This window comes from Macaca nemestrina, chromosome 17 (genome assembly GCF_043159975.1).
Source record: "Macaca nemestrina isolate mMacNem1 chromosome 17, mMacNem.hap1, whole genome shotgun sequence".
In the NCBI taxonomy this organism is placed as follows: Eukaryota; Metazoa; Chordata; class Mammalia; order Primates; family Cercopithecidae; genus Macaca; species Macaca nemestrina.
The window spans coordinates 50,023,296-50,045,082 of record NC_092141.1 but is presented as its reverse complement, the minus strand read 5'-3'; the positions used below and the strand labels follow the sequence as shown (position 1 = coordinate 50,045,082).

General features: G+C 41.8%; 2 protein-coding genes across 3 annotated transcripts in view; one reads left to right on the top strand and one right to left on the bottom strand.

The window, feature by feature from the left end:
* Nucleotides 1-21,787, top strand: part of LOC105476831 (proline rich 11) — a 93,526-nt gene that overhangs the window by 23,680 nt on the left and 48,059 nt on the right. The gene's annotated exons all lie outside the window — the stretch shown is intronic.
* The window catches only part of LOC105476832 (spindle and kinetochore associated complex subunit 2), a 42,800-nt gene that overhangs the window by 20,690 nt on the left and 323 nt on the right, over nt 1-21,787 (bottom strand). The gene's annotated exons all lie outside the window — the stretch shown is intronic.

Below are 21,787 nucleotides of genomic sequence, written 5' to 3'. Positions count from 1 at the left end.
TAAATTATGGAATTTGTGGCTCCAGAGATTCCTAAGACAATCTCTATTCTAGGAACCCTTAACATGTTTATGAAACAAATTATTAAGCTTACATATTTTTTAACTTGATATTTTAGTTGTGCCTGAAGTTTAGCATAATCTCATGTAGTTCCTTGAACAGTAAATTTCCTTTTTTTATTTTTATTTTTTTTTGAGAAGAGTTTTGCTTTGTCGCCCAGGCTGGAGTGCAGTGGCACAGTCTTGGCTCACTACAACCTCTGCGTCCAGGGTTTAAGCAATTCTCCCTCAGCCTCCTGAGAGCTGGGACCACAGGCCTAAATTGTCCTAAATTTGGCAAGTGAGACCTCCAAGGTCTGAAAGATCTTTACAATAATCTAACATATATGTCACAAAACATGATGAGTTTGGGGGACACAAAACTCCAAAATGTAGACTATATTCATATATATAAATATTATATATATTTTTTTTTCATTTATTTATTTTTTTGAGACAAGGTCTCGCTCTGTCACACATGCTGGAGTACAGTGGCAACATCTCGGCTCACTACAGCCCCAACCTCCCAGGCTCAAGAGATCTTCCCACCTCAGCCTCCCAAGTAGCTGGGACTATAGGCACATGCCACTACGCCCAGCTGATTTTTGTATTTTTAGTAGAGACAGGGTTTCACCATATTGGCCAGACTGGTCTCTAACTCCTGACCTCAGGCGAGCGGCCTGCCTCAGCCTCCCAAAGTTCTGGGATTACAGGTGTGAGTCACCGGCCCGGCATCTTTTTAAGAGAGGTTTCTGCTCTGGTTTCCTGTAATGCCTAGGGGCCCAAAATGTGTTAATCATCAAATGGTACCAAAAAGAGGCGGTTTCTACTTTTAAATAACTTCTATTTTAGGAAGATACCAAAGAGTACCCTTCTAATCAATGGTATGATGAAATCAACTAAACTGTCATTTTTTTTTTTTTTTTTTTTTTTTTTTGAGAGAGTCTCTGTCTTCTGTCATCCAGGCTATAGTATAGTGGTACGATCACTGCAACCTCCACCTTCCAGGTTCAGGCAATTCTCCTGCCTCAGCCTCTGAGTAGCTGGGATTACAGGCACCTGCCACCACACCCAGCTAATTTTTACTCATTTTCGTAAAATGGGGTTTCACCATGTTGCCCAGGCTGGTCTCAAACTCTTGACCTCGAGTGATCTGCCATCCTTGGCCTCCCAAAGTGCTGGGATTTAGGCGCGGGCCATTGCCCCCAGCCTAAACTGTCAAGATTTTTTGCAAGACAATTATTAAACATAGCCATCATTACAAATTAAATTATATAAATTAGCCAGGCAAGGTGGCTGAAAAAATATTTTCCACGGTGCCCGGCCTGAAAAAATATTTTTTTAAATTACATTTTTTAAAAATATAAAATAATTTTTAAAATATTTTTTAAAATTTTATCTTGTGTATTTATTTATGTTTAAAAAATATTTTTGAGATGGAGTCTTGCTGTCCCCCAGGCTGGAGTGCAGTGGTGTGATCTCAGCTCACTGCAAGCTCTGCCTCCCAGGTTCACACCATTCTCCTGCTTCAGCCTCCCGAATAGCTGGGACTACAGGCGCCAGCCACCACGCCAGCTAATTTTTTGTATTTTTAGTAGAGATGGGGTTTCACCGTGTTAGCCAGGATGTTCTCGATCTCCTGACCTTGTGATCCGCCTTGGCTTCCCAAAGTGCGGGCAATACAGGCGTGAGCCACCACGCTCAGCCTAAAAAAATACATTTTTAAAAAATATAAAATAATTTTTTAAATATTTTTTAAAAAGACAAGAAAAACAGCTTGTGCTAGGTTTGATGTGTACCTGTAGTCCCAGTTACTGAAAAAGCTGAAGCAGGAGGATTGCTTGAGCCCAGGAGTTCAAGGCTGCAGTGTGTTATAATCTCTTCTGTAAATAGTCACTGTACAACAGCCTGGGCAATATAGTGAGACCCCATCTCCAAAATGAAGGGAGGAAGGAAGAAAAGAAAAACAGCTTGTGGGTAGAATGTTATCCTCTGTGGAAAATTGTAGAGAATATCTTGTAATAATACACAGGAACAGTACTGACTTATTATTATTATTTTTTAGACCGAGTTTCACTCTTGTCTCCCCGGCTGGAGTGCAATGGCACGATCTCGGGGCTCACTGCAACCTCCAACTCCCAGGTTCAAGTGATTCTCCTGCCTCAGCCTTCCAGGTAGCTGGAATTACAGGCGCCTGCTACCACGCCCAGCTCATTTTTTGTATTTTTAGTAGAGACAGGGTTTCACCATGTTGGGCAGGCTGGTCTCGAATTCCTCACCTCAGGTGATCCATCGGCCTCGGCCTCCCAAAGTGCTAGGATTACAGGTGTGAACCACTGCACCTGGCCAGTACTGGCTTATTAGTGAGTCAGTGGGCTAGGGTGTAAGCAGGGGGCAAAAAAGATGCCAAAGAAATGCTGATAGAAAAATAATCTTTTTTTTTTTCTTTTTTTTTTTGAGACGGAGTCTTGCTCTGTCACCCAGGCTGGAGTGCAGTGGCCGGATCTCAGCTCACTGCAAGCTCCGCCTCCCGGGTTTACGCCATTCTCCTGCCTCAGCCTCCCGAGTAGCTGGGACTACAGGCGCCCGCCACCGCGCCCGGCTAGTTTTTTTTTTTTGTATTTTTAGTAGAGACGGGGTTTCACCGTGTTAGCCAGGATGGTCTCGATCTCCTGACCTCGTGATCCGCCCGCCTCGGCCTCCCAAAGTGCTGGGATTACAGGCTTGAGCCACCGCGCCCGGCCCTTTTTTTTTTTTAGACGGAGTCTCTCTCTATTGCCAGGCTGGAGTGCAGTGGCACGATCTTGGCTGACTGCAACCTCCGCTTCCCGGGTTCAAGCGATTCTCATGCCTCACCCTCCCGAGTAGCTGGGACTACAGGCATGCGACATACCCAGCTAAGTTTTGTATTTTTAGTAGAGACGGGGTTTCACCATGTTGGCCAGGCTGGTCTTGATCTTCTAACCTTGTGATCCGCCCACCTCGGCCTCCAAAAATGCTGGGATTACAGGTGTGAGCCACCATGCTCAGCCGAAAAATAATCTTAAATGTCTCTGCTCTGAACCCTTCAATTTATAAATGAGGAAATAGCGAAATAACTTGCCTCTAGTTCTATTTCCATTACTGTTTTCTTAATGTAGTTAGACAAAGTTATATATGATATTTAAGCCATTAAGAGTCACACATGTGGAAAAAATGTAAATTCTTTTTTATTTTTCTTTTTGAGACAGGGTCTTGCTTTGTTGCCCAGGTGAGTGCAGTGGCACGATCACAGCTCACTGCAGGCTCAACCTCCTGGACTCAAGAGATTCTCCTACCTTAGTCTCCTGAGTAGCTGGGACTACAGATGTCCACTACCAAACCCAGCTAATTTTTGTATTTTTTTGTACAGACAAGATCTCGCTATGTTACCCAGGCTGGACTTGAACTCCTGAGCTCAAACGATCCTCCCGCCTTAGCCTCCCAAAGTGCTGGAACTACAGATATAAGCCACCACGCCCATCCAAAAATGTACATTTTTCACCTAAAATTAAAGGTTTTTTTATGTTTTACATTAATATCACTAAAGTTATAAAGCTAGTCAACTAAAAATTCCCTCTGAACACAATATGGTAGTATGGTACAGAAAAATAAAAGAATTGGGGTACATGGTAGAAAGTCTAGTCCTAGTATCACTAACCAGCTATGTGGCCCTAGGTTAAGTCCCTCATTTCTTTGGGTCTCTCCTATCAAATGAGTTGGAATCTAAGATCCTTTTCAATACTAAAACTCCGTTATTTCTTTATACTACAAATAAACCCATTTGTAAAAAAGAAAAATGTTACCTTCTTCTAATAAATTAAAAATTTACATTTAAGCCTCAGATTTTAATGTTTATAGTGAAATCTAGTTCCTTGTTTTCTTCCTAAACAAAGATGACTTTTGCTTGTTTCAGCTACATAGTTTCTGCAGCCTGCCCATTGTTCTTCCCAAACACCAAAACCCTATAAGCAATATTGCACTACTCAGAACTATTTACACAGCAGAGACAATATTGATAGGGTTCTAGGATCTGGTGATAAACAGAATTTTTTTTAGATGGCAGAAATTTACTAAGCAATTATGATAATCTAAAACTCATGAGTGTCTGATTAATAGTGCAAATTGATACTGATAAACATCATTCACAGACCTTTCAGTTATAAATCAGCCTCCTGGAAGCCTTGTAAATCAGTGAGGTTATTGTTTAACTTTTTAGGGACACTGGAATATTTAAAATAAAACTAGTGATTTTTGTAAAGCCAAAGACATTCATATTTCAGAAACCAGTTTTCTCTAACATCAGTAATAAAAATAAAGGGGAAAAGTTTTATACTTATCTGAAAAGTGGTATATAAAATACAAGATTTAGCTGAAAAAAAGTCTATGGAAATCATGAAAGCACCCCAAGGGAAACCAGGTTACATTCTGCCAATTAGATTTCTGATTTTTGCCCCTATTTTGCAATATTTGCATTATAATTATGGTTGAGCATCCATAATCTGAAAATTCAAAATCTGAAATGGTCCAATGAATTTTGGATTTTGGAGCATTTCAGATTTTGGAATTTTGGATTAGGGATGCTCAATCAGTTGTTTTGTTTGTTTGTTGTTTTTTGAGACAGTGTCTCACTCTGTTGGCTAGGCTGGAGGGCAGGGGTGCAATCTCTGCTCACTGCAACCTCTGCCTTCCAGGCTCAAGGTATTCCTATGCCTCAGCCTCCCAAGTAGCTGGAACTACAGGCACACGACACAACACCTGGCTAATTTTTTGTATTTTTGGTAGAGATGGGGTTTCACCATTTTGCCCAGACTAGTCTTGACCTCCTGAGCTCAAGTGATCTGCCCGCTTTGGCCTCCCGAAGTGCTGGGATTACAGGCATGAGCCACCACACCCAGCCTGTACTAGTTTTTAATATGACCAGTTTAAGGCTTTCAGTAAGTGGCACAAGGTATTCCATATTACTCAACTATTAGGCAGCAAGGAAAAAAGAATATGTTGTGTTTGTCACAATATACTGTGTGGTCCCCAAACAACCCATAGATTATCATTGCCACAGTATGCTCTCCTACAAAGGACCAGTGCCCTTAAAGCTCCCAACATATCCTCTTGTGAGAGACCTTTTCTCAACAGCATTAAATTACATAAAGTGAAAAAAAGTATTTCAGGCTCACCTATGGTGGGCTAGGCATAGAGAGAAGAGTTGGTAGACAGGTGTGTTCTGGACTCACTAAATAGGCTTAGAAATGCATTTTCCGGCTGGGTGCAGTGGCTACGCCTGTAATCCCAGCACTTTGGGAGGCTGAGGTGGGCAGATCATGAGGTCAGGAGATGGAGACCATCCTGGCTAACACAGTGAAACCCCGTCTCTACTTAAAATACAAAAAATTAGCCAGGCGTGGTGGCGGGCGCCTGTAGTCCCAGATACTTGGGAGGCTGAAGCAGGAGAATGGCGTGAACCCGGGAGGCGGAGCTTGCAGTGAGCCAAGATCGCGCCACTGCACTCCAGCCTGTGCGACACAGCAAGACTCCGACTCAAAAAAAAAAAGAAATGCATTTTCCATAGAAACATTTTAAGGGAGAATTAAGCATCTTAATGGAACTAATTAGGCTATAATCAAAAAACCTACTTTTATTTTTATTTTTAATTTTTTTTATTTTTGAGATGAGTTCATGAGCTCAGGCTAGTCTTGAAATCCTGAGCTCACACAATCCGCCCGCCTTGGCCTCCCAAAGTCCTAGGATTACAGGTGTGAGCCACCGCACCCCGCCAGAATCTACTTTTGTACATTATCTTCTCTTAGTGTACATTTAGAATCACCTTTATCTACTCTCCTTTTACTTTGTTCATGGCTTTGGTTTACCATCTTCTGTATTATATTTTAAACACATATTTACATGGTAATGTCACGACATGGTTTCAAACATCTTCCTGGCAAGAAATCTCTTCTTTCTTGTATCCTTAGTTTTTAATATACAGCCTAATGTGCAGTGACAAAAGGGAATAGATGAAAGAACAAGCATTCATTCATTTGAAAGAACAAACCACCTGGGAACCCAACTACTCTTTAAAACACGTTTTAAGGGAAATATTTCAAGTTCCCAGCAAGCAAAGGACCACTTATTTCATGTCTCCACAATCAAAATTGGTTTTTGCCTTTTTCTGCTGGAGAGAGTACTGACTATTACTCATTCTCTCTTCCAAACAGAACAAATGCATGACTATGCTTGTCCAAAACAGATAAGCAGTAATATGCCCTAACACCAGGTCACAGACGTGTTATTTCAAGCAACTGGCAACCAGAGGGGATGAAAGTGGGCAAGGGCTTCAGGTTCATCAGTTCCCAATCTGCAGGCTTTTTTTTTTTTTTTTTTTTTTGAAACGCAGTCTCGCTCTTGTCCCCCAGGCTGGAGTACAATGGTGCGATCTCAGCTCACTGCAACCTCTGCCTCCCTGGTTCAAGCAATTCTCCTGCCTCAGCCTCCTGAGTAGCTGGGATTACAGGCACGCACCACCATGCCTGGCTAATTTTTGTATTTTTAGTAGAGATGGGGTTTCATCATGTTGGCCAGGCTGGTCTCGAACTCCTGACCTCAGGTGATCTGCCCGCCTCAGCCTCCCAAAGTGCTGGGATTACAGGTGTGAGCCACTGCTCCTGGCCCAATCTGCAGGTTTTCATGGAACAATTGCTAGGATATATACATGAGCCCCTGCCTCTAAAAGGCTAGTTTTATTTATTTTTTTTATTTACTTACTTATTTGAGACAGACTCGCTCAGTCACCCAGGTTGGAGTGCAGTGGCACAATCTCGGCTCACTGCAAGCTCCGCCTCCTGGGTTCAAGCCATTCTCCTGCCTCAGCCTCCCAAGTAGCTAGGACTACAGGCACCCGCCACCACAGCCAGCTAATTTTTTTTTTTTTTTGTATTTTTTAGTAGAGACGGGTTTCACTGTATTAGCCAGGATGATCTCGATCTCCTGACCTTGTGATCCGCCCACCTCGGCCTCCCAAAGTGCTGGGATTACAGGCGTGAGCCACCGCGCCCGGCCTAAAAGGCTAGTTTTATCAGTCAAAGTAGTCTACTCAACTTTTTTTTTTCCTTTGTAGAGACAGAGTCTCGTTTTGTTGCCCAGGCTGGTCTCGAACTCCTGACTTTAAGTGATCCTCCTGCCTCTGCCTCCCAAACTGCTAGGATTACAGGTGTGAGCCACAGATCCAAGCCTTAAATAATTTATGTAATTCGGCCAGGCATGGTGGCACATGCCTGTAATCCCAGCACTTGGGGATGCCAAGGCAGGTGGATCACGAGGTCAAGAGATTGAGACTATCCTGGCTAACATGGTGAAACCCCGTTTCTACTAAAAACACAAAAATTGGCTGGGTGTATTACACTGGCATGTGCCTGTAGTCCCAGTTACTAGGGAGGCTGAGGCAGGAAATGGCTTGAACCCGGGAAGCAGACGTTGCAATGTGCCGAGATCACGCCACTGCATTCCAGCCTGGCAACAGAGTAAGACTCTGTCTCTAAATAAATAAATAGATAAATTCTGTAATTCAAATGACAGCCATGGCTGTGCACAGTGGCTCAGGCCTGTAATCTTAGCACTTTGGGAGGCTGAGGCAGGTAGATCACTTGAGCCCAGGAGTTCAAGACCAGCCTAGACAACATGGTGAAACCTCATCTCTACAAAAAATACAAAAACTAGCCAGTGTCGTGGCATGCACCTATAGTCCCAGCTACGCAGAAGGCTGAAGTAGGAGGATGGCTTGAGCTCGGGAGGTCCAGGCTGGATTGAGTGGTGATCACATCACTGCACTCCAACTGGGGTAACAGAACAAGACCTTGTTTCAAGAAGAAAAAAAAAACAAAAAAAGAGAGAGAGCCTAGACATACTTCAAAATTATGGCACATGATACCAAGAAACTCAGTGGCTTAAAAACTGATCATTTATTTTCATGGACCTGCACATTGAACCAGTTCAGGTACTTTAGGCTATGCTGAATTTGGCGGCTTTGCTTCACACAGCAATTCTGGAGGATGCCTGGTAGGACCTTTGCTACTGGTGTCTCTCACCCTCTTTGAACCCATGAGGTATTCTCATGAAGCTAGAGGAAACATAAGATTAAGCAGAAAGATTCAAGGTCTCTTAAAGGCCCAAGTTCAGAGATGCACACTGTCAATTCTACCCATATGCCATTGGCTAAAGCACATCAAGAGGAGAAAAATGTACTCTGCCCACCATGAAATCATGACAAACATGTGGATACAGGCAGAAGTAAAGAAATGGGGTGAATTATTCACTTTACTACAATACTTCTATTTTCTTTGAGAAAAATCAGGTAGTACATGTAAATGACAGGGATGGTGTTATTGCAAGCATATTCAGATAAATTCTTTAGTTTATATATGATTGTTTGTTTTGTTTTGTCTCATTTTGTTTTGAGATGGCGTTTTGCTCTTGTTGCCCAGGATAGAGTGCAATGATATGATCTCGGTTCACCACAACCTCTGCATCCCGGGTTCAAGCGATTCTCCTGCCTCAGCCTCCCAAGTAGCTGGGATTACAGGCATGTGCCACCACACCCAGTTTATTTTGTATTTTTAGTAGAGATGGAGTTTCTCTATCTTGGTCAGGCTGGTCTCGAACTCTCGACCTCAGGTGATCTACCCACCTCAGCCTCCCGAAGTGCTAGGATTACACGCGTTGAGTCTCCATGCCCAGCCTATATATGTATTTTTTTTTTTTTTTTTTGAGATGGAGTCTCGCTCTGTTGCCCAGGCTGGAGTGCAGTGGCCGGATCTTAGCTCACTGCAAGCTCCGCCTCCTGGGTTCACGCCATTCTCCTGCCTCAGCCTCCCGAGTAGCTGGGACTACAGGCGCCCGCCACCTCGCCCAGCTAATTTTTTGTATTTTTTAGTAGAGACGGGGTTTCACTGTGTTAGCCAGGATGGTCTCGATCTCCTGACCTCGTGATCCGCCCATCTCGGCCTCCCAAAGTGCTGGGATTACAGGCTTGAGCCACCGCGCCCGGCCTTATATATGTATTTTTTTTTTAATTTTTGTTTTTTAATATTTTTTTAAAAAGAGACAGGGCTGGGTGCAGTGGCTCATGCCTGTAACACCAGCACTCTGGGAGGCCAAGGTGGGTGGATCACTTGAGGTCAGAAGTTCAAGGCCAGCCTGGCCAATGTGGTGAAATCCCATCTCTACTAAAAATACAAAAATTAGCCAGGCGTGGTGGTGGGCACCTATAATCCCAGCTACTCGGGAGGCTGAGGCAGGAGAATCGCTTGAACTTGCGAGGCAGAGGTTGCAGTGAGCCAAGATTGTGCCACTGCACTCTAGCCTGGGCAACAACAGCGTAACCCCATCTCAAAACAAAAAAAAAAAGAGAGAGAGACAGTGTCTCACTATGTGGCCCAAGGCTGGTCCTGAACTCCTGGAATCAAACAATCCTCCTGCCTCGGCCTCCCAAAGTACTAGGATTATAGGTGTGAGCCACTATGCCCAGCCAGGTTTATTTTTAAAAGATGTCTCTCTTATTTATGGCATCTTGTAGTAAATAAATAGAGCAATACCAAGTGTAGCATAATCAATATATAATGGTTTTAATCAAGAGTTGTTAAATTTCCCTGTATTTTATCCAAAACTTTTTTCTTTTTTTTTTTGAGACAGAGTCTCACTCTGTCACCCAGGCTGGAGTACAGTGGTACGATCTCAGCTCACGGCAACCTCCGCCTCCCAGGTTCAAGCAATTCTCCTGCCTCAGCCTCCCAAGTAGCTGAGATTACAGGCCCCTACCACCATACCCGGCTAATTTTCGTTGTTTTTTGTTTTTTTTTATTTGAGTCAGAGTCTTACTCTGCTGTCCACCCTGGAGTGCAAAAGCGCCATCTCAGTTCACTGCAACCTTCGCCTCTGGAGTTCAAGTGATTCTCCTGCCTCAGCCTCTCGAGTAGCTGGGATTACAGACATGCACCACCATGCCCAGCTAATTTTTTTGTATTTTAAGTAGAGACGGGGTTTCACCATGCTGGCCAGGCTGGTCTCGAGCTCCTGACCTCAGGTGATCCGCCCACCTTGGCCTCCAAAAGTGCTGGGATTACAGGCATGAGCCACTGCTCCTGGCATAATTTTTGTATTTTTCTCAAACTCCCGACCTCAGGTGATCCTCCCGCCTCGGGCTCCCAAAGTGCTACGATTACAGGCGTGAGTCACCACGCCCAACCCCAAAACTTTAACTGGATGTTTATATGTAAATGTTTTAAATTAAGGAATATAGGTTCATGATAACTATAGAATATGAATTTAAAATGATTAAAAATGTTTAGGAGTGCGGGCACAGTGGCTCATGTCTGTAATCCCAGCACTTTAGGAGGCTGGGGCGGGCAGATCATGATGTCAAGAGATTGAGACCATCCTGGCCAACATCGTGAAACCCCATCTCTACTAAAAATACAAAAATTAGCCAGGCTTGGTGGCACACGCCTGTAGTCCCAGCTACTCGGGAGGCTGAGTCAGGACAATCGCTTGAACCTCAGAGGCCAAGGTTGCAGTAAGCCAAGATCGCGCCACTGCACTCCAGCCTGATGACAGAGCAAGACTCCCTCTTAAGGGAAAAAAATGTTTAAGAACCAACTCACAGTCATTAGGATAGTCACCATAAAAAAAAAAAAAAAAAAGACAAGTGTTGGAGAGGATGTGGAGAAACTGGAACCCTTGTCCACTGCTGATGTGTAAAATGGTATAGCTGTTATGGAAAACAGTACAGTGGTTCCTCAAAAAACTAAAAATAGAATTACCATATTATCCGTCAATTCCACTTCTGGGTATACACTTAAAACAACTAAAAACAGGGTCTTAAAGAGATATGTGTACACCCATTTTAATAGCAGCATTATTCACAATAGCTAAAACAAGGAAACAACACGAGTGTCCATAGAGAGATGGATAGATGAGTAAATGTGGTATATACATACAACGGAATCTTATTCTGCCTTAAAAATTGAAGGAAATCCGCAATATGCTACAACAAAAAAACAGATGAATCTTGAGAACATTTTGCTGAATGAAATAAGCCAATCATAAAGACAAATACTGTATGATTTCATTTAAATGAGGTATTTAGAGTAGTCTAAATCATAGAGACAGATAGTAGAATGGTAGTTGCTAGACACTGAGGGGAGGGGAAAAGAGTAATTGTATAATGAGTATAGAGTTTCTTTTTTTATTTTTTGAGATGGTGTCTCACTCTGTCGCCCAGGTTCCCAGGTTAGAGGGCGACACTGCATCCTCTGCCTCCCAGGTTCAAGCAATTCTCCTGCTTCAATCTCCCGAGTAGTTGGGATTACAGGTACACGCCACCACACCCAGCTAATTTTTTGTATTTTTAGTAGAGACAGGGTTTCACCATGTTGCCCAGGCTGGTCTGGAACTCCTGACCACAGATGATCCACCCACCTTGGCCTCCCAAAGTGCTGGGATTACAGGTGTGAGCCACCACACCCAGCCGAGAGTTTCAGTTTTACAAAATGAAAAAGTTATGGAGATGGATGATGGTGATGGTTGCACAACATTATGAATGTATTTAATACCACTTAAAATGGTTGAGATCATAAACATTATGTTACATGTATTTTAACACAATAAAAAAATTGGGAAAAAAAGTTCACAAATGTAATAAAGAAAAACAGTATGGTAAGAAAACTTAATAGCTAGAATATCGATCTTACTTTCTCAATACTCCTAGTTCTCCCTCTCAACAGTATACTGTAACCCTTGCAGTTTCCCCCACTGGTACAATAAACGCTTATCTCTGGATGTTCACATATACTATTTCCTCTGCCTGGAATATTTGCCCTCTCCTTCAGTTGGCTAATCCCTACTCATCTTTCAAGTCTCAGATTATATCTCACCTCTAAGAAGAAACCTTTCCCAGGTTAATTTCCTCTTTCCAATGTTCCCCCATAATATCTAGTATCTACTTTTCCCACCATGTCATCTGTATTTAATGTATCTGTGTACTTAATCACAGATACATTAGTCAATGTATTTATCTTTGTCTCCCAGATAAGTTTCTTAATACCTTTAGCCTCTGTTACTAGTCCGACCTAGAAACACTTAATAAGGCCAGGCATGGTAGCTCAAGCCTGTAATCCCAACGCTTTGGGAGGCCAAGGTAGAAGGATCATTTGAGTCTAGGAGTTGGAGACCAGTCTGGGCAACAAAGGGAAACCATGTCTCTAAAAAACTTTTTTAAACTAGCCAGGCATCATGGTGTACACTTGTGGTGTCAGCTACTCGTGAGGCTGAGGTGGGATGATCACTTGGGCCCGAGAGGTCAAGGTTGCAGTAAGCTGTGATTGAGCCACTGCATACCAGCCTGGGTGACAGAGGGAGACCCTATCTCAAAAGAAAAAAAGGAAATACATAATGAAACAAAGTAGGAAGTACTTCTATCTACAATTAGGCAAATTAGGTGGGGAGAGAAAGGATTTGTAAAACTACAGCTCTCACATTTACTGACAAAAATGTCTTAAAAAGTTAAATTTATTTTGCAGTCACTAAATCACTAGATGAAACCTTAGCAAAAATTGGCTAAGATTATTTCCTTATTTATAAAATGAGACTACGCCAGGCGCGGTGGCTCATGCCTGTAATCCCAGCACTTCTGAGAGGCCAAGGTGGGCGGAACACATGAGGCTAGGAGTTTGAGACCAGCCTGGCCAACATTGTGAAACCCCATCACTATTAAAAATACAAAAATTAGCTGGGCGTGGTGGTGCACGCTTGCAATCCCAGCTACTCGGGAGGCTGAGGCAGGCAAATAGCTTGAACCCAGGAGGCGGAGGTTGCAGTGAGCCAAGATGGTGCCACTGCACTCCAACCTGAGTGATGGAGTGAGACTCTGTCTCAAAAAAATAAATAATAAAATGAGAATTAAAATATTGAACTTGAATCAAGGACTGGTTCTAACTTTAAAAATGTTATATATTGAGATGAATTAGAAGGACGAGCTTATAAAATCTAAGACTAGTTATTTTACTTATCTGGGATATTGTTTCTTTCTTTGTTTTTGTTTTTGAGACAGGGTCTTATTCTGTAACCCAGGGTGGAGTGCAGTGGCAGCACAATCATAGCTCATTGCAGTCTTGATCTTCCGAGCTCTAATGATCCTCCTGCCACAGCCTCCCAAGTAGGTGGGGACTACAGGCACCTGCCACCACACCCAGCTAATGTTTTTACTTTTATTTTTAGTAGAGACGAGGTCTTGTTATGTTGCCCAGGCTGGTCTCAAACTCCTGAGCTCAAGCAATCCTCTCATCTCGGCCTCCCAGAGCGCTGGCATTACAGGCCTGAGCCACTGTACCTGGCCGATCTGGGATAGTTTTTTCTTTTTTTTTTTTTTTTTGAGATGGGTGTGGTGGCACATGCCTGTAATCCCAGCTACTAGGGAGGCTGAGGCAGGAGAATCGCTTGAACCTGGGAGGTGGAGGTGGCGGTGAGCTGAGATCACACCACTGCACCCCAGCCTGGGCAACAAGAGCAAAACTCCATCTCAAAAAAAAAAAAAAAAAAAAAAAAATCCTCAGATGAACCCCTTGGCCCCTCCTCTAGGTTATTAAAAGGAAAAAATAATAATAATCCTACCCACTGCTCTAACAGCCCACCAGAGAATAGTAAGAAATTGTAATTTGTGGCCGGGCACGGTGGCTCAAGCCTGTAATCCCAGCACTTTGGGAGGCCGAGACGGGCGGATCACGAGGTCAGGAGATCGAGACCATCCTGGCTAACACGGTGAAACCCCGTCTCTATTAAAAAATACAAAAAACTAGCCGGGCGCAGTGGCGGCCGCCTGTAGTCCCAGCTACTCGGGAGGCTGAGGCAGGAGAATGGCGTGAACCCGGGAGGCGGAGCTTGCAGTGAGCTGAGATCCGGCCACTGCACTCCAGCCTGGGCGACAGAGCGAGACTCCGTCTCAAAAAAAAAAAAAAAAAAAAAAAAAAAAGAAAGAAATTGTAATTTGTAATTAAAAGCTAAAGAGGAAAGCAGCTGCACTTAAGGCTAGGGCTGGTAATTAAGAAAGAAATTTTATGTATCACACACACACACGCATACACACACACAAATTTGGAATAAAATGGCTTTATGATGAGGATTTATGTTCTTCATTCTCTACAAATGATGTCCTTGAGTTCATGCCTAACATTTTAGGTATCTTTCTTCCCTCTGGTATCTGTATTTTCCCAACCATTTTTAAAGGACTTTTGCTTAACAAATAGCTTACTTTCTTCTGAAATTCAATGCATTTAGAACCCATGTTGTAACTGTTCTTGATCTACTTTTTTTTTAGAGATGGAGTCTGGCTATGTTGCCCAGGCTGGTCTTGCACTACTGGATTCAAGTGATCCTTCTGCCTCAGCCTCCCAAAGTGTTGGGATTACAGATATGAGTTACCATGCCTGGTCTTTGGTCTATTTTTAAAAGCACTAGTAGAAATCACACTGAAAAGACTATTAAATATTTTTTTAAGAAAAAAATTTTTTTTTTTTGAGACGAAGTCTCACTCTGTTGCCCAGGCTGGAGTGCGGTGACGCGATCTTGGCTCACTGCAATCTCCGCCTCCCGGGTTCAAGCAATTCTCCTGCCTTAGCCTCCCAAGTAGCTGGGATTACAGGGACACGCCACTGCGCTAGGTGAATTTTTTGTATTTTTAGTAGAGATGGGGTTTCACCATGTTGGCCAGGCTGGTCTTGAGCTCCTGACCTCAGGTAAATTGCCCACCTCGGCCTCCCGAAGTGCTAGGATTACAGGTGTAAGCCACCACGCCTGGCCAAAAAAAAAAAAAAATTTTAGTTTTAAAAAATTATAAGCAGACCTATACACTGAAAACTGCAAAACTGTCGAAAGAAAATTTTAGAGACCTAATAAATGGAAAGATATGTTTGTGCACCAGAGGGCTCAATATTGTTAAGATAACTATTCTCTACCGTGCACAGTGGCTCACTCCTGTAGTTCTAGTACTTTGGAAGGCTGAGGTGGGAGGATGGCTTGAGCCCAGAAGTTTGAGACCAGCTTGAGCAACGCAACATAGCAAGAACCCATCTCTAAAAAAATAAATTTTTTTTTTTTTTTTGAGATAAGGTGTCACTGTCAATAGGCTGGAGTGCAGTCGCACAATCACGGCTCACTGCAGCTTTAACCTCCTCAGGCTCAGGTGATCCTCCCATCTCAGCCTGTCAAGTATGTGGCACTACAGTCTTGCGCCACCACACCCAGGTAATTTTTCTATTTTTTTGTGGAGAGGAGGGGTTTGGCCATGTTGCCCAGACTAGTACAAAAAAATTTTTTTTAATTAGCTGGGAGTGGTGGCACGTGCCTGTGGTCTCACCTACTTGGAAGGCTGAGGCGGGAGAGTATAATCTGAATCTTGGGAGGTCAAGGCTGCAGTAAGCTATGATCACCACTCTACTGCAACCTGGGTAATAGAACAAGACCCTGTCTCAAAAAAAAAAAAAAAAAGAAAGAAAGAAAAGAAAATAGGCAAAAGATTGTAGGACATTTCACTAAAGAGATATACCAACTACAAATAAGCATATGAAAAAAGGTTCAATGTCATTAGTTAAGGAAATGCAAACTGAAACTATAATGGGGCACCACCACACACCTGTTAGAAGGGTTAAAATTAAAACTGATATTTTTGCATCAACCTAATACCAAGTGTTGATAAAGTTACGGAAAAACTAGAACCCTAATCAGTAGCTTTGGGAATGCAAAATAGTACAGCCACTTTGAAAAATATTTTAGCAGTTGCTTATAAGATCAAGCATACTTTTTTCCCCTCCACAAAGATACACTTATCATGCTACCAGAAATCCCATTTCAGTATTTACCCCAGAGAAATGAAAACATTATGTCCACACAAAGACATACTCATGGTGGCTCACTCCCAGAACCCAGCATTTTGGGAGGCTGAAGTGGGAAGATCATTTGAGCCCAGGAGTTAGAGACCAGCCTGGCAACATAGTGAGACTTCATCTCTACAAAAAAATTTTTAAACTAGCCGGGCATGGTGATGCACACCTGTAGTTCCAGCTACTCAGGAAGCTGAGGTGGGATTGCTTGAGCCTAGGAGTTTGATGTTACAGTAAGCTATGATCACACCACCGCACTCCAGCCTGGGTGACAGCATGAGACCCTGTGTCTAAAGAAAAAGAAAAAAATATTGTTAAAAAAAATTAAAGACATTTGGGAGGGCAACACAGGAGGATCACTTGAGCTCAAGAGTTCGAGACCAACCATAGCCATTTTATTCATAATATGCAAAATGTGGAAATGACCCCATGTCCGTAAGTTGGTAGATAGAGTTTGTGATATTCTATACAATGAATACTACTCAGCAATAAAAACTGTCCAACTACGAATACATACAACATGGATGAATCTCCAAGCATTATGCTAAGTGCAAGAAGCCAGACACAAAAGACTGTATAATGTATGATTCCATTTATATGAAATTCTAGGAAAAGTTAAACTAGAGATCAGTGGTTGCCAGGGAGTTGGAGAAGAAGAGATTGACCACAAAGAGGCACAAAGGAATGTAGGGGTCTCACTCTGTTGCTCAGTCTGGTCTAGAACTACTGGGCTCGAGTGATCTTCCCACCTCAGCCACCTGAGTAGCTGGGTCTACAGGTGCACCACTGTGCCTGGCCACAAAGGAGTTTTTTGTAAAGTAACAGAAATGTTCTATATCGTGGCTGTGGTGGTGGTTACATGACTGTATACATTTGTCAAAACTCATCAGTTCACTGGGCATGCCACACCCTTGTAGTCTACTCAGGAGGCTGAAGTGGGAGGATTGCTTGAAGCCAGGAGTTCTAGGCTGTGCTGCATTATGATTGCCCTGTGAATGGTCACTGCCCTCCAGCCTGGGCAACACAGTAAGACTTAGGCTTTGCTTAACGAATAGCTTACTTACTTTTATTTTATATAATTGTATCTCAATACAATTCATTATTTTTTAAAAGTGATGAATCCACACTATTATATCTCATAAGAATAAACTGTAAAACAAGCACTCTTAGGTTCTAAATTCAACCATTTCCTAGACAATACACAAAATTAACACCAATTAACATTTGGAGGACTAGGCACAGTGGCTCACACCTATAATCCCAGCACTCTGGGAGGCCAAGGCAAGAGGACTGTTTGAGCCCAGGGGTTCAAGACCAACCTCAGCAATACAGTGAGACCCTGTCTCCACAAAAAATTTCAAGAAAATATTAGCCAGGCATGCTAGGACACACCTGTGGTCCCAGCTACTCAGGAGGCTGAGGAGGGAGGATTGCCTAAGCCCAGGAGGATGAGGCTGCAGTGAGGCATGAGTGGGCCACTGCGCTCCAGCCTGGGCAACAGAGCAAGACTCTGTCTCTGGAAAAAACAACAACAAAAAAGATGACTTGGGGCAAGTAACTGCAAGAAAAATATACAGCAGAAATTGTTTTCATCACTACCAATTCATCATAAAACTCAAATAAAACCTAAAGTTTGAAAGAACCTATACAAATATGTAACAGAAAGCAATAAATTATAAAGTATTACTCATTTAGACAAACCATAACAACTTAGATATAAAAAAATTCTCTAGATGTGTTTCATAATGCAGTAAAATAGTAAGTTTTTAATTAGTTAAAAGGTTTTTTTTTTCCAAATTATGACTTTCTAAAAGATACACTGTTAGTAACAACATTATAGTTTTCAGCAACAAAGGTTGTGGTAAATTATTTCCTGATACTGAAGGAAGATGTAAGGTAAGAATCAAAATTCTGGCGTGCATCCTGCTTTCAGATGCTTTGACAATACTATTGCACTGCTAGCTGTAAAGTACAGTAGTGCAATAAAGTCAGAGCATTCGTTAGCAGTAATAAGTAGGAAAGGAACACAAAAGCATCTTGCATCAGTTGAAGCTTCAGTGTGAAAAGAATTTAAAGTAGGGTTGCCATTTTGGACAGAAAAACATCCAAAACCAAAAAACATTTATATCAATGTTTTTTAAAAAAAGGATAAGACTTAAATATCAAAGTGATGTTGCTTATTGATGACTAATATACAAATTAACATTCAAACAGAAACATGCATAGATGTAGAAAGGAATTTTGTAAATATGCCCTAAGCCTTAATAGTAATTAGAATGGGTATTGTTAATACTTTAGGATTGTTATTAACAAAACCAGTTATAATTACTACTAAGACAAAGTTGTGAAAAATATTTTTGTTCTCTGCAGAGATGTTGGTTAGCTCCTTCTTTCAAGGCAATTTACTGATTAACCACCACATAAAACAAGCCCTTTGAATACAAGTATCAAAGAAAACAAATGAAAAGTAAAATAATAAATTTCTCAATCTCTACATACTCATTCTTATCACTCTGGAATCTAAACCACTATACAAAGAAAACACAAAAGCACTTACCATCTTACAGCTTTTTATCTCGAGTTTACTAAGGGCTATTATAACAACAGAAGGGAATCAATGTGCTGTAAATAGAACATTAACTCTATCTAACTGAATACTATCCAAGGGGATTTCAAAATTTCAGTTAACTCCTGAAATCTTAAATATGGGCAGAAAGCATCTCCATTTCCTTCAAACTTAGAAATATCAAAGAGAAAATAATGATAGGGGGAGGTGGGACTGAGATTTAAGTAACAAGTTTCCTTAGTTCCAAGCTAATTAACATTCTAACTTTTTTAATGGATAAGAACCCAATCAGAAGTCAGATGTAAACCCAGAAACAGAAATAGTATCATAGTATCACACTGCATTACCTTTTGTGTACAGTCACTAGTAGTACCACGAAAGAACGAAAGAACGAAGCTAAACAAATCCCACCCTATCAATAAGTGAAGGGGAAAAAGTCAGAAAACAAAGATTGGCCTACAATAAGCTTATTCCCCCATTAGTAATGTTGATTGATGCAAAAATATATTTTCATTATTTTCACCAACCTCACTTTAAACAGTCCAGTTCAACTACTTAGTCGGATTGAGCCTACTAAGGAAACGGATTCATACAAAGGACAGCTGAAATTTAAGTGTCTTGGTGTCAAATCCTGGGCCACATAACTAAAATATTAGAATATTTAACGCTGGTAGTCAAGTTTCAGGTTTTAAAGACAATTGTTTAAAAGATAAGTGTTTAACTTTCTGAATTGGAAGTTGTTACAAACAAGAAAAATATGAAAAAAATTAAAGGTATCAACAAAATTAGGATAAACACTTTCTTTTCAAATTAAATATTATGCATTCTCTTTTCACAAATTAAATAGTCAATGCTAGTTCCTTGACAAATCCTTTATTTAACTGATGTAAAACCAAAAATCAGAAGATAGCACAGGAAATCATTTACGCTTAAAACCTTATAAAATAAACTGGTCCACAAGTATAACATTTTTTTCTAGAAGTGTATGGTAAATCTGAAGATGAGATGCACTGTCTTTTATTATTTAGTCAATATAAAGCAGTAATAATTAAAGCCATGATAAAAATTCATTTCTAAACCCTAATAATTATGGAAACAAACTAATAACCTGAAAGGGAAAAAAAAAGCTACCACTAATTTACTTGCAAGGATGTAAGAAAGGAAAAAACCCTCATTTCTTTGTTTCCTGTCTTCAAATATAATTTAAATACTACCTCATCATTCAAACAATATCTAAAAGTTTAAATGTCTGGCTACCTTTTAATTTTCTAAAACCTACTTTTTCAAAATGTTTACTTCATCATTGTTCACTTAAAAGAGAATTTGTTCAATCTAAAGAAGTCCTGTGAGAACACTGACTCTATTGCAAAAGCCAGACAAGTTTAAAAATTAAAAACAGCCAACTTGAGAAGCAAACAACCTGTTAAAAGCAGAATTAGCATCATTTAGCAGAAATGAATTACGAATTTAGGCAGAAATATCTGTATCAGTAGGGAAGAATTCAGAATGGGAGAAGGGCAAGATAGTCTTAACATTTAAGCCTGTTGACAGAATCAAATTACAATGCTTAACATTTTGTTTTTAAAAAGAATGATAAAAATAATAAAACTTAGAACTAAAAGTTCATTATTACAGGTTTGAAAATCTGCAGGAAATTATTCCTTCTTCCCTCCCATTTCTCCCTACACTTCTCCAATCCCACACACACTGCACAAAGAAAATTTAAACACAAAATGCTAAAAGTAATTGAAAGCCTTCAAATTAAATTTGTATATGAGGCACTCCAATTCATTTGAACATCAGAAGAAAATAAGATATATCAAGGCCTGTTTTTCTGGAGTGGGAATGGGGGGTGGGTGGTTTCTTCCAGGATCACCACCCATCCTTTCCAAGGAAGAAGTTAGAGGCCCAAGATTCAGCTTGGAGAAAGCAGGGCAGGCACAAATACCTAAGCCCTAATGCCAGGGAATGGCGTGGGAAGGAAGGACGGATTACAAACGAATAAATAAGTTTTTTACTTTTTTTAAACTTAATTTTTTTTTTTTTTTTTTTTTTTTTTTTTTTTTTTTTTGAGACGGAGTCTTACTCTGTCGCCAGGCCAGAGTACAGTGACGCGATCTCGGCTCAATGCAACCTCCGTCTCCCAGGTTGAAGCGATCCTCCTGCCTCAGCCTCCCGAGTAGCTGGGACTACAGGCGCGTGCCACCACACCTAGCTAATTTTTGTATTTTTAGTATAGACGGAGTTTCACCATGTTGGCCAGGAGAGTCTCGATCTCTTGACCTCATGATCCGCCCGCCTCGGCTTCCCAAAGTGCTGGGATTAGAGGCATGAGCCACTGCGCCCGGCCAATCTTATTTAACAGACAAGCAAACAAACAAAAAAAAAACAGGAGCTCAGTGGCAGGCGCTTCCTCCAAAGTCCAGGTTTTTAAGGAAAGCAGCCCAACCTGGAAAAAAAAAGAAAAAAGAAAAAAAAAAAAAAAGATAATGCTGGACGAAAAGGGCTGAAGACATAACAAGGGAACTAAGAGGAAAAAAGCGCGGGCGATCAAGCTGGTAATCTAAGAATGGGAGGGAGGGAATAAAGAGAACAAGTGAAGGACGGATCCTTAAAGAAAACTAGGACAGCCCCTCAGCTGGGCGCCCCCGAGCAGGCCAAATACGCCAGCAACAACGGGAGTACTTTGCGGTTCTTCGCACCCATTCTCTACTTTCACAGATGAATGAAAGTGCACAACTCAAGAGCAGGATGCCTTTCCTGTCTCAATCCCGCCCGCGCTCCAGGAGAGGAGCTCGCGGTTCCGATCCCCTTCGCTCACACCTCTTCCCTCACCCAAGGTTTGCCACCCCCGGACCAAACAGAAATGGGTCTAGATGCTTCCTTGGCCGTTAGGAAGTTGTGCATACAAGTCTAGCATCCTTTCTCAGACTTTCTCGGCCCGCCTTTTAAAACGTGGGCGGGTCGGCCCTACAGGGATTTCTCCTCGCCCCCGTCGGTTTATTCCCCACCCCACCCTCCGTTCCCCTTTCTTGGAGTGTGAACCACCCCTCCCTTCTTGGGACGCTTAGGGACCGTTCCATTCACATCTTTTTTGGTACAAACACAGAATGCGGTATGCACCGGGCGCAGTTCCGTAAGGGGTGTAAAGCTGAGGGCAAGGAACAAGGAATTCCAAAGGCCCCGCACCCTCAGCATCTCCCGCCATTTCCCTGACGAGTTTCCCGGATGTAACCCCTTCCCGGCGGCG